Consider the following 10,402-nt stretch of genomic DNA (forward strand, 5'->3'; position numbering starts at 1 on the left):
CTTCCAGTTGGTCCAAGACTTAGGGCTACCGATTCTGCCTTAGTTTCTTCTACCTTGATTTTCTCGGATTCTGAAGGTTCATTAAACGATTACCTCTATCTTTTATTCCCTTCATTGTGTCTCAAAGTACTGTCTTCACCAAGTGATGTTCCCTTCTTCAAGGGGATCTCGCCCAAACCTACACAAATGAAAGAGGTAAGCATAGGGAGTGAGAGCGCTATCAGTAGCTATTCAGGTTGAAAGGTAAAACCGCAACAGGGGCGAAATGTCACCATGGTCCTTAGCTTCCCATCGAGCTCGAGATAGGTCATGCCACACTCCCTTGGCATATGGGCGAATCGAGTCCAGTCAACTGACCCAACTCGAGAGGTACGTGACCGCACCGGGATAAATTTCCACGGCTGCATCAGCGAAGAAAATTAAGCGCATGGAAAGATGTACCTAAAAAGCAAGGAAATGCTAGATAGTGTATCTACTTACGTTACATATTTCACCTTTCGGGCAACAACATACTTTCCAACGGGATCAAGTCCGAAGTCCTTACTCGGACAAAGAGGCTCATCCACCCTCCATTCCCAACTTTTTCGATACAATCAAAGAGGGCCCTCGGAGCTCGACAGTAGAGTTTAATTAGTCCCCCAAGGAAGAGACAAGGGCTGTACATCATGATCAGGGCATCTCCTCAATCATGTTCACAAAGGATCTGATCATGTAGACAGTGCGTCAGAAATGAAGGGTGAATTTGGCCGAGGGTCACTTGATATTATTGGTAGAAGTCAGGAATTATGGGGTGTATTGGAAGCAAGGATGGCCCCACCGGCCTAAGGGTAAATGGGTAAGTATACACACTAAGGAAATCGGCTTTGTATGTTGTTATATCCTCCTGTCGAGTAGGGATCTCCACAAGCACCATGTCCCTCCAGTGGCAATGAATCCTCACCCTTTCAATTTCTGATATCGAGCTAATATACTGAGACACAAGCTTACGACACCCAGGTTTCGAATAAGGTCTCTCGACCTTGAAATCGGAAGTTGTTGGGAAAATTTCTGGAATGCATTCCTCAGCAAGAAGAGGCATTGCCTCTTTGACTTTAGATGGAAGCGAAGAGGAGGAGGTCACCCTCTCCAGAGATGTAGAGGCGGAAGTTTTCGCCATTCCTAAATGATTCCAGAAGAGAAAGGGAAGTTGCATTTTGAAGAAAGAACAAAAGTAAAGGTAGAAGGAACCTTTATGGGGCTTGATGGGGCAGTGAGTTATAAAAACGAGAAGAGAAATATTTATAGAGGCCCTGCGCGCGTGCTAAAGGAGGCCAAGGGACAGCCAACTGTCGTAATCAATACAAAGGATTTCAGGGGCTGTGTGTATGTCATATTTTGGCACCTTATGACTGCCATCACTACAGAAGTACCAGAGGGGCAGGAATTCAAGGTCATTTCTTATCACTTTCACTCTAAGAAATGTGAGGACTATCTGTGTATGGTAAAATTAGAGGGTCCAATTTTCCGTCATTATGACACCTCGTAAGCACATTTCACAAGGTTCGAGATTAGGGTCGAGGTTCATCCTCGAGGGATATTGATGCTCAACCTCGGGGAGATGTAAACAACCGGCTATGATGGAAAAGTGGGGAGTTCCCAAGACACACAACTAAGGCTGACAAAGTCTACTAAGCTAAGTTTAGACCTGAATCATGGCGTCAACTAGCTGTCCCATCCCCATATCTTTGTAATAAATGTACTTTTACTATGTTGGGATTTTCCCTCATATATAAAGGGGATCCTTTTCATTTTGTAAACATATGTTGCTCCATACTAAATATACTAGAACATTCTCCCTACTCTCTAACACATTCTTTTGATCTCATTACTTCATTTATTGCTCGTATTTATTGTGTTCTACTAAAAGTTCATCATTTGTTGCTTATTATTGGCAATAAAGAGTCATCATTGATTTGTTTATAACTGTTAGTCTCCATCGACCACCTTCAATAGCTCCCATCCAAGCTCCAGACTCGACCTCGAGGCCTTCGAATAGGCAAGCTCTAGGCCCCGATTGACAGCGATTCAGTTTGATTAACATCTCGTTTTAAGCTCATATCTCGTTTCTAAGTCTTTCACAAAGCATCAAATGCCTAACAACTAGCATAAAAATATATCATGTATATTTAGAACCACTTAATCAAATTTAATCGTTATTACCATTTTCACGGTAAACACGCTCGAATATATAATTTTTGGGTATTTTCTATGCTTTTAATGTGTGCAAAATGCACCTAAAATGCATATAATTAAACAAATATTCCTAAAAATTCTATAAAATTAGAATAAACTACAAAATCTATATTTGTGATTTTGTAGGAGTATTTTGGGTCGGGCAAAAATCACGTGCTCACAGCTGCCCCTCTTTGCTCGGAAAGATGAAGTGTTTTTGGGCAAAGACAAAGTGAGAAAATACGAGCTATTTTTGCCCGTTTGGATACTCTATGGGAAGCAATTTTTAAAAGCCTGACCGAACCCTGTTTCCAAGGTTGCCTACATATCCTTGGTTGTAAAGGAATCAGGTCAGTATAGTTCTGGATGTTTTGGTAGCTGGGACTACCGAGAAGCTGTGATTTCACGGCTGCTGCCACTGCTATTGCTTGCTGAACTCCTTATTACACCGAAGCAAAATTAAAATAAGCTAGGCTAAACTATAATCTATGAGTTACAAGAATCCTATCTATATATCTTCAAACATGATCTTGAAACTTCTGCGATTCTACCGCGCATCTTGAACTGTTGACTCGCACTCTTGAGGTGAGCTGCTATTATTTCTAACTTGAATTGGCCCATTCTTTAGGCGGGTGCCTTCTGCTTGACCTGATACTTGAAGTGACTTCCCTTGTTTTCTAGGTGGGTGCCTGCTGCTTGACCTGATACTTGAAATGACTTCCCTTGTTTTCCAGGTGGGTGCCTGATGCTCAAACTTGGAATGTGTTCCCTTGTTTTCCAGGTGGGCGCCTGATGCTTAAACTTGAAATGGATTCCCTTGTTTTCCAGGTGGGCGCCTGATGCCAAAACTTGAACTGTTTTCCCTTTTTCCAGGTGGGCACCTGATGCTTAAACATGAAATAAATTCCCTTGTTCTCCAGGTGGGAGCTTGATGCCAAAATTTGAAATGAATTCCCTTATTTTTCAGGTGGGCGCCTGATGCCAAAACATGAAACATATTACCTTGTTTTCCAGGTGGGCACCTGATGCCAAAACATGAAATGAATTCCCTCGTTTTCCAGGTAGGCGCTGATGCTGAAACTTGAAATGTATTCCATTGTTTTCCAGGTGGGCGCTTGATGCCAAAACTTGAAATGTATTCCCTTGTTCTCCAGGTGGGATCCTAATGCCAAAACCTGAAATGAATTCCCTCGTTTTCTAGGTGGGCGCCTGATACCAAAACTTGAAATGTATTCCCTTGTTTTCCAGGTGGGAGCCTGATGCCAAAACATGAAATGTATTCCCTTGTTTTCCAGGTGGGCGCCTGATGCCAAAACTTGAAACGTATTTCCTTGTTTTCCAGGTGAGCACCTGATGCTTAAACTTGAAATGAATTCCCTTGTTTTTTAGGTGGGAGCCTGATGCAAAAACTTGAAATGTATTCCCTTTTTTTCCAGGTGGGCGCCTGATGCCAAAACTTGAAATGTATTCCCTTGTTTTCTAGGTGGGCGCCTGATGCCAAAACATGAAATGTATTCCCTTGTTTTTCAGGTGGGTGCCTGATGCCAACACTTGAAATGCCTTGTTTTCTAGGTGTGCGCCTGATGCCAAAACATGAAATGTATTCCCTTGTTTTTCAGGTAGGCGCCTGATGCCAAAACTTGAAACGTATTCCCTTATTTTCCATTTGGACGCCTGATGCTTAAACTTGAAATGAATTCCCTTGTTTTCCAGGTGAGCGCCCGATGCCAAAATTTGAAACATATTCCCTTGTTTTCCAGGTGGGTGCCTGATGCCAAAACTTGAAATGTATTCCCTTGTTTTACGGGTGAGCGCCTGATGCAAAAACTTGAAACGTATTCCTTTTTTTTCAAGGTGGGCGCCTAATGCCAAAACTTGAAACGTATTACCTTGTTTTCCAGGTGGGCGCTTGCCATTACAATAAAATAGACAAAACAAAAGAAACTTTTTTGCCCCAGTTTGGTATTGGGAACATCTGTGAGTGTTTATCGAATCATGTTATCCAAAAGACTTCTAAGAATTTAAAGCTAAATCCCATTATCCAGGAGGTCCTTGAAAATTTAAAATTAAATCTTATTTTAAGAGTGAAAACTTCAAAGCTAAATTCTATTTCCTAAAGGTAAAACTTATGGTAAATCTCATTATCAATAAAGGTCCTAAAAACTTAAAACTAAATCCTATTATCCAGGAGGGCCCTAAAAATTTTAAAATAAATCCCATTATCTAAGAGGGTCCTAAAAATTTTAAATTAAATCCATTATCCAGGAGAGTCCTGAGAACTTGAAATAAATCCCATTATCCATGAGGGTCCTGAGAATTTTACGGTTGAACCTATTTGGCGCACGCTTTCCTCACAGAGGGTTCCTCCAGAACACAAAATTTCCTGCCCCTATTTCAATCAAAGAAAATCTTATCAGTTTGAAAATATGGTGGTTAGTTTGCGGTATTGTTGCTGAAGGTGGCCTTTCCACTGCCAAGCTTTGCTCCGATTGGCTGCCTTGGGCTGGCAAAGAATTTTTTGACCTTCTGATCGAACCTCAACCACAGAACCCTGAATGATCCGAGTGCCCCACACTCATCCTGTTGTTTTACATTTCTATCCTTCCATTTTGACCCTCTATATTTCCTCAAAGTTCACGAAACTTCTTGAACACTTGAACTCCCCTTAACACCTTATTTCTCATTTTGAATCATGCTATTTCTAGTATGCTTTGGCCGCATTTTGCTTTGTGCAATTGAAAGTTGGTAATAGGCTTTGAAATCTTTTCTTGCTTGCTTACAAGTCTAACAGTGAAAAAGACATAGAAAGTAGATGCTACAGATAATAAAACAAAGTGACTTCAAGAAACAAATACAAAAGGGCATTTTAAAATAGAGATGACAATTTGAGGAAGAGTGGAAAAGAGACTTATCTGAGTGAAGCAGCTAGCTCCAATGATCACGACATGCATTTCGGATTAATCAGCCCAGACCGTTCACCTAATCATATTTCATTTTGCGTCCCATCTTCATACTTCAAAACCAAGATTTTTCCATAATCCAATCTCTCTACAAAGTCACGATCCACACTCGGCTTGTAGTGCCCTAACGGGTTTTCACCAACAAACCTCTCTCGTTTTTCATCTCTCAACTCACTGTCACCTTACGGTGCCCGTGAAAGTTTTCACAATAAAAATCTCTCATTTTTTAATTTTCTCTCAGCTTTCCATCGCCTTACGGTCGCTTTACGGTGCCCGTGAGGTTTTTCACCAATAAGACTCTCTCATTTAATCATTGTTCCTTGCGTAGAATAGAGTGTTGCCCATGAGGTGAATCATACATCTATCTCGCTTAACTTGACATTCCTCAAAGATTGATCGGAAGGTCTTTCTTGGGACTGTAATGTAGACTTTTGGATAGGGTTAGAAAGAAAGGATATCATAAATGCTCAAAACAACTTAAAATGAAAAGGTTCAAAATTACAACTTCTGGAATCAGATCTTTACAAAACCACAACTTCTGCCCCAGTTTCTTTGCTTGGGGAATTTTGAATTTTTATTTTGATGGGACCGTACCGTGAGGTTGCTTACGTATCCTTAAAAAGAATCAGGTCGAACATAGTTCAAGATATAGGAATTACTTTGTTTTTGTTACTTTTCTCTTTTTATTTTCTTTTCTTTCCTTTGCTTTACTTTTTTCGATTTCTCTTTATCTTTTTCTCTTCTCTTTTTCCTTTCTCTCTGTATTTCTAAACTTTTCTTCTGATTCCAAAAGAGGGGTACATAAGAAAATAAATAAGTCTCAAAAGGGGTAACGAAGGATAAAGTGTTTAGATAGAAGAATAAAATGCTTTCGTCATTCCAATCTTCAAAACATACCAAGTACAAACAACACAACTAGACAAACCAAAGAAATCATACATAATATCTTATGACTGCGTTAGAATGATAGCCATATCTACATATTATTCTATATCTATTAAATAAAAAGAACCATTGGACAACACTCTTGTTACAATGAACGACCCCTGCCAATTTGGGGCGAACTTGCCTTTAGCTTCAGCCTGATGTGGAAGTATGCGTTTCAACACATGCTGACCCACTTCAAATTTTTGGGGACGTACCTTCTTGTTGTATGCTCTTGTCGTTCTCTTTTAGTACAATTGACCATGGCATACCGCTGCCAGTCTTTTCTCATCGATCAGACTTAACTGCTCCAAACGGGTTTTGACCCACTCACCATTATCAATTTCAGCTCAGCAACAATCCGAAGGATGGAATTTCAACTTCTGCAGGTATAACTGCTTCAGTACCATATACCAACAAATGAGGAGTTGCACCTACTGAAGTGCGAACAGTAGTGCGGTAACCCAGTAGAGCAAAAGGCAACTTTTCATGCCACTGCCTAAAACCTTGCACCATCTTTCGAAGTATCTTCTTTATGTTCTTGTTTGCTGCCTCAATCGCTTCATTTGCCTTGGGGTGATATGGAGTGGTATTTCGATGCATAATCTTAAACTGTCGGCATACTTCTTTCATCAGATGGCTGTTAAGATTAGCACCATTGCGTGATGATTATCTTGGGATTCCGAACCGGTAAATGATGTTTGAATGAACAAAATCGACCACTGCCTTTTTGGTCACAGATTTGAAAGTCATAGCTTCAACCCACATAGTAAAATTATCGATGGCCACAAGAATAAACTTGTGCCCATTTGATGCCGCTGGCTCAATTGGTCCAATGACATCCATGCCCCAAGCAACATAAGGCCAAGGTGCAGACATTGTATGCAACTTAGACGACAGAGAATGAATTAAGTCATTGTGTACCTGGCATTGATGACACTTGCACATAAAGTTGATGCAATCTCGTTCCATGGTGAGCCAATAATACCCTGCTCGAAGAATTTTCTTTGCCAGAACATACCCACTCATGTGCAGACCGCAAACTTTGGCATGCACTTCGGTCATGATAGTCTAGGCTTGTTTAGCATCTATGCACCTCAACAGTCCAAGATCTGGAGTTCTCTTGTACAAAATTCCCTTGTTCAAGAAAAATCCACTAGCCAAAAGTCGAATTGTTCTCTTTTGATCACCTGTGGCCTGTATCAGATACACCCCCATCCTGATGTATTCCTGGATATCGTGGAACCACAGTTCACTATCAAGTTCCTCCTCAACCATATTAAAGTAGGCATGCTAATCAACTTGAATATGTAGAGGTTCAACATAAGCCTTATCCGGATGGTGTAACATTGATGCCATTGTAGCCAAGGCATCGACAATCTCATTATGGATTCTAGGAATATGCCTAAACTCTACTGATCTAAACTATTGACAAAGATCGTGCAACCATTGTCGATACGGTATGAGCTTTAAATCCGGAGTCTCCCATACTACCTGAATCTAGTGCACCAACAGATACGAATCTCCCAAGACCTAGACTTCCTGGACTCCCATATCTACAGCCAACCTCAAACCCAAAATACATGCCTCATACTCAGCCATGTTGTTGGTACAATAAAAATGCAGTTGGGTTGTAATAGGGTAGTGGTACCTATCGCGCCCCCTTTTTCTAGAGCGAAATTGGGTTTATGACATTTGGTGGGACAACTCATTCCTTTTGGGAATTGGGCTTGCGTTTGAAGAGTCACCACCTAATGATTAGGGTGCATTAGGACACCAAAAGAGTTTTATTTTGAATAATGAGAGATTAGGGTAAGGGCTTGAAATTATTCCAAGGGGAAGGTATTAGGCACCCCTCAAAATCCATTAGTGTGGTTCCCGACCAGAAAATTATTGTGAATTTGGGGTGCAATTAACATGTAGACAAGTAAGGCTCAAATAAGAGGGGTTTCATATAATGGTTTGCAAACAAACAAAATTTGGAAGAGCAAAGAAAGCTGATTTTTAAAGAAGGAGTTGAAATGATTAAAGAAATAAGGAAAAGGGGGTCCTAGGTTTATTAGCAATATGGATCACCCCACACAATGCCCAGTAATCACTCCTCAATGAGGGGCTACACGTGACATTATCGTGTGGTCATCATATCCATATCTGCCCTTCCCACCCCGTTAAGGTATTTAAAGCGCGAATTGGTCTCGTTTACTTATTGCATGCTATTACCAACCCCAATACTATCAGTCCCAGAGGCATTTAGGACTACAAATCCTAAAAGGGAGGGATATTAGGCTTATTTGTAGCTTGAAAGGTAAAACTCTAGACGACATACAAAAACACATATTGCACATTTTGGGGAAAGCATATAAACAAACAGAGGCTCAGATATACCTCCTTAAACAAATAAAGCATACAATTAGCATGACTTACATGTACTGTTTAGGTCTGATTCAAAAGTATTAAAGACGAATGAAAGGAGGTTGTTGAGACAGTTTCAGTTTATCACATAAGTCAGATAAGAAGTCCGAATCAAGCCTGCCTGCTGGTTGTAATTATTAGCAGAAACAAAATCAGTTTAATTACTCTAAAGCTTGCCTAGATGTTTGAACAGAGATCCTATAAGCATGGTATCTACTGGATTCTGAAGGGTGATGAAATAGTAAGAATCGAAATGAATTGTTTGAAATCCTATATGTTAAACTTCTAAGTGAGGGACTCAGATTATTAAAAGAGAGGCATAATTAAATAGTTTATGAGTTTTGCAACTGACAGTATCCATTATTACTGATTTTATATTTAACATTAAGTGAAGCGAATCAAATTCAATTAGAAACTCCTATATGCATGCTTTCTAGGCGTTACTGATTTTAAAACCTTGTAGACGTGGTATCTAGATGCAGAAATTGTTTTAAACCTTATAAACATGATATCTAAATGCAGACATTGTGCAGAATTAAATATTTTTATAGGCATGGTCTCTAGATGAAGTTTGGATATGCAAAATTTGAACAGTCCTATAGGCATGATTTCTATATGAAATTTGAATATGCAGAATTAGAGCAGTCCTATAGGCATAATTTCTATATGAAATTTGAATACGCAGAATTAAAGCAGTCCTATAGGCATAATTTCTATGTGAAGTTGAATATGCAGAATTTGAGCAGTACTATAGGCATAATTTCTACCCTTTGCATGCATAGTTACCCACCCCTTTTCACTAACCAGCCCCAAATGTTTATTACAAATTATTACAATCCAAAATAACTAAAATTACATCGGGAAAAATAAAAAAGTACAACTAGAGGAAGTCTGATTCTGACTTCCTCTCTTATTACAAGATACACCCAACTCAAAGACCATTGAACCAAAGCCTTTCTCCAATTTGACTGTGTCAGAATTCCCTAAGAGCCTCATTGGGACTCCGGGCAGTGCTCACACCCAAATTGTATTATCAGAATAGGGGCAAGTGCAGTGTAGAAGTGTCAACCCTCAAGTGTCCAAGTTTAGAGGGAGCTCAATGGGCCCGAAGGCAAGGCTCACAAGAGGGGGCAGAACTTAAAGTCTAAGAGAGAGAGAGTGCAAGTGAGTAACAAAGTTCTAAAGGGGTGAAAGAGAGAGAAACAACTACAAACAAGTACACAAAAGGGATTCAGAGGAATAGGGAAGTTGCAAAGAGCCTATGTGTTTAGGCAAGGGTAAGCTTTGGGCATGCACAACAATAGACAATCTCGGCATGCCTATAAGCCTACCAGAACATACAATACCAGAGAAACACAGAGGTAGGGGATCAAGCTTGAGTCATGGGCAGTAATAACTGTCATGCCTCAAACAAACCATATCATCAAACACATTAGGGTGGGGGTTTGTGATTCATAATAGATTCAGAATAGGTAGAAGGAAATTATAGCATGCTAAAATAAGTACAGAACTAAACACAAGTAGTAGACAGACAAGAAGATAAAAGTATTAAGTAAACACATTATTGTGATGCTGGAATTTTAATCAGAATATACTAGTTCAAATAAGCAAAATACAGCAGTAGCAGTACTTGAAAGAAAACAAGGCAGAGTACAAGTAACAAGAGAGAGAGTGCTTTTTGAATGTGAGTGTGGGTTGACAAAACTAAGAGTGTTTGTGTGTCTTTGCGTCAATGAAAGAGCATGATATTTATAGTTTGAAAACAGGCAGAGAATAAGGCAAGAAAATAACCATGTACCAATTAAAATCAATCAGTAGAAGAACTTCCTTTAATTAAGGAGTTCAAACTTAAACGGTAATGAACAAAAATCATTTAAGGAAAGAGATCAAATAAG

The sequence above is a fragment of the Nicotiana sylvestris genome, chromosome 5 (assembly GCF_000393655.2).
Source record: "Nicotiana sylvestris chromosome 5, ASM39365v2, whole genome shotgun sequence".
NCBI classification, from domain to species: domain Eukaryota; kingdom Viridiplantae; phylum Streptophyta; class Magnoliopsida; order Solanales; family Solanaceae; genus Nicotiana; species Nicotiana sylvestris.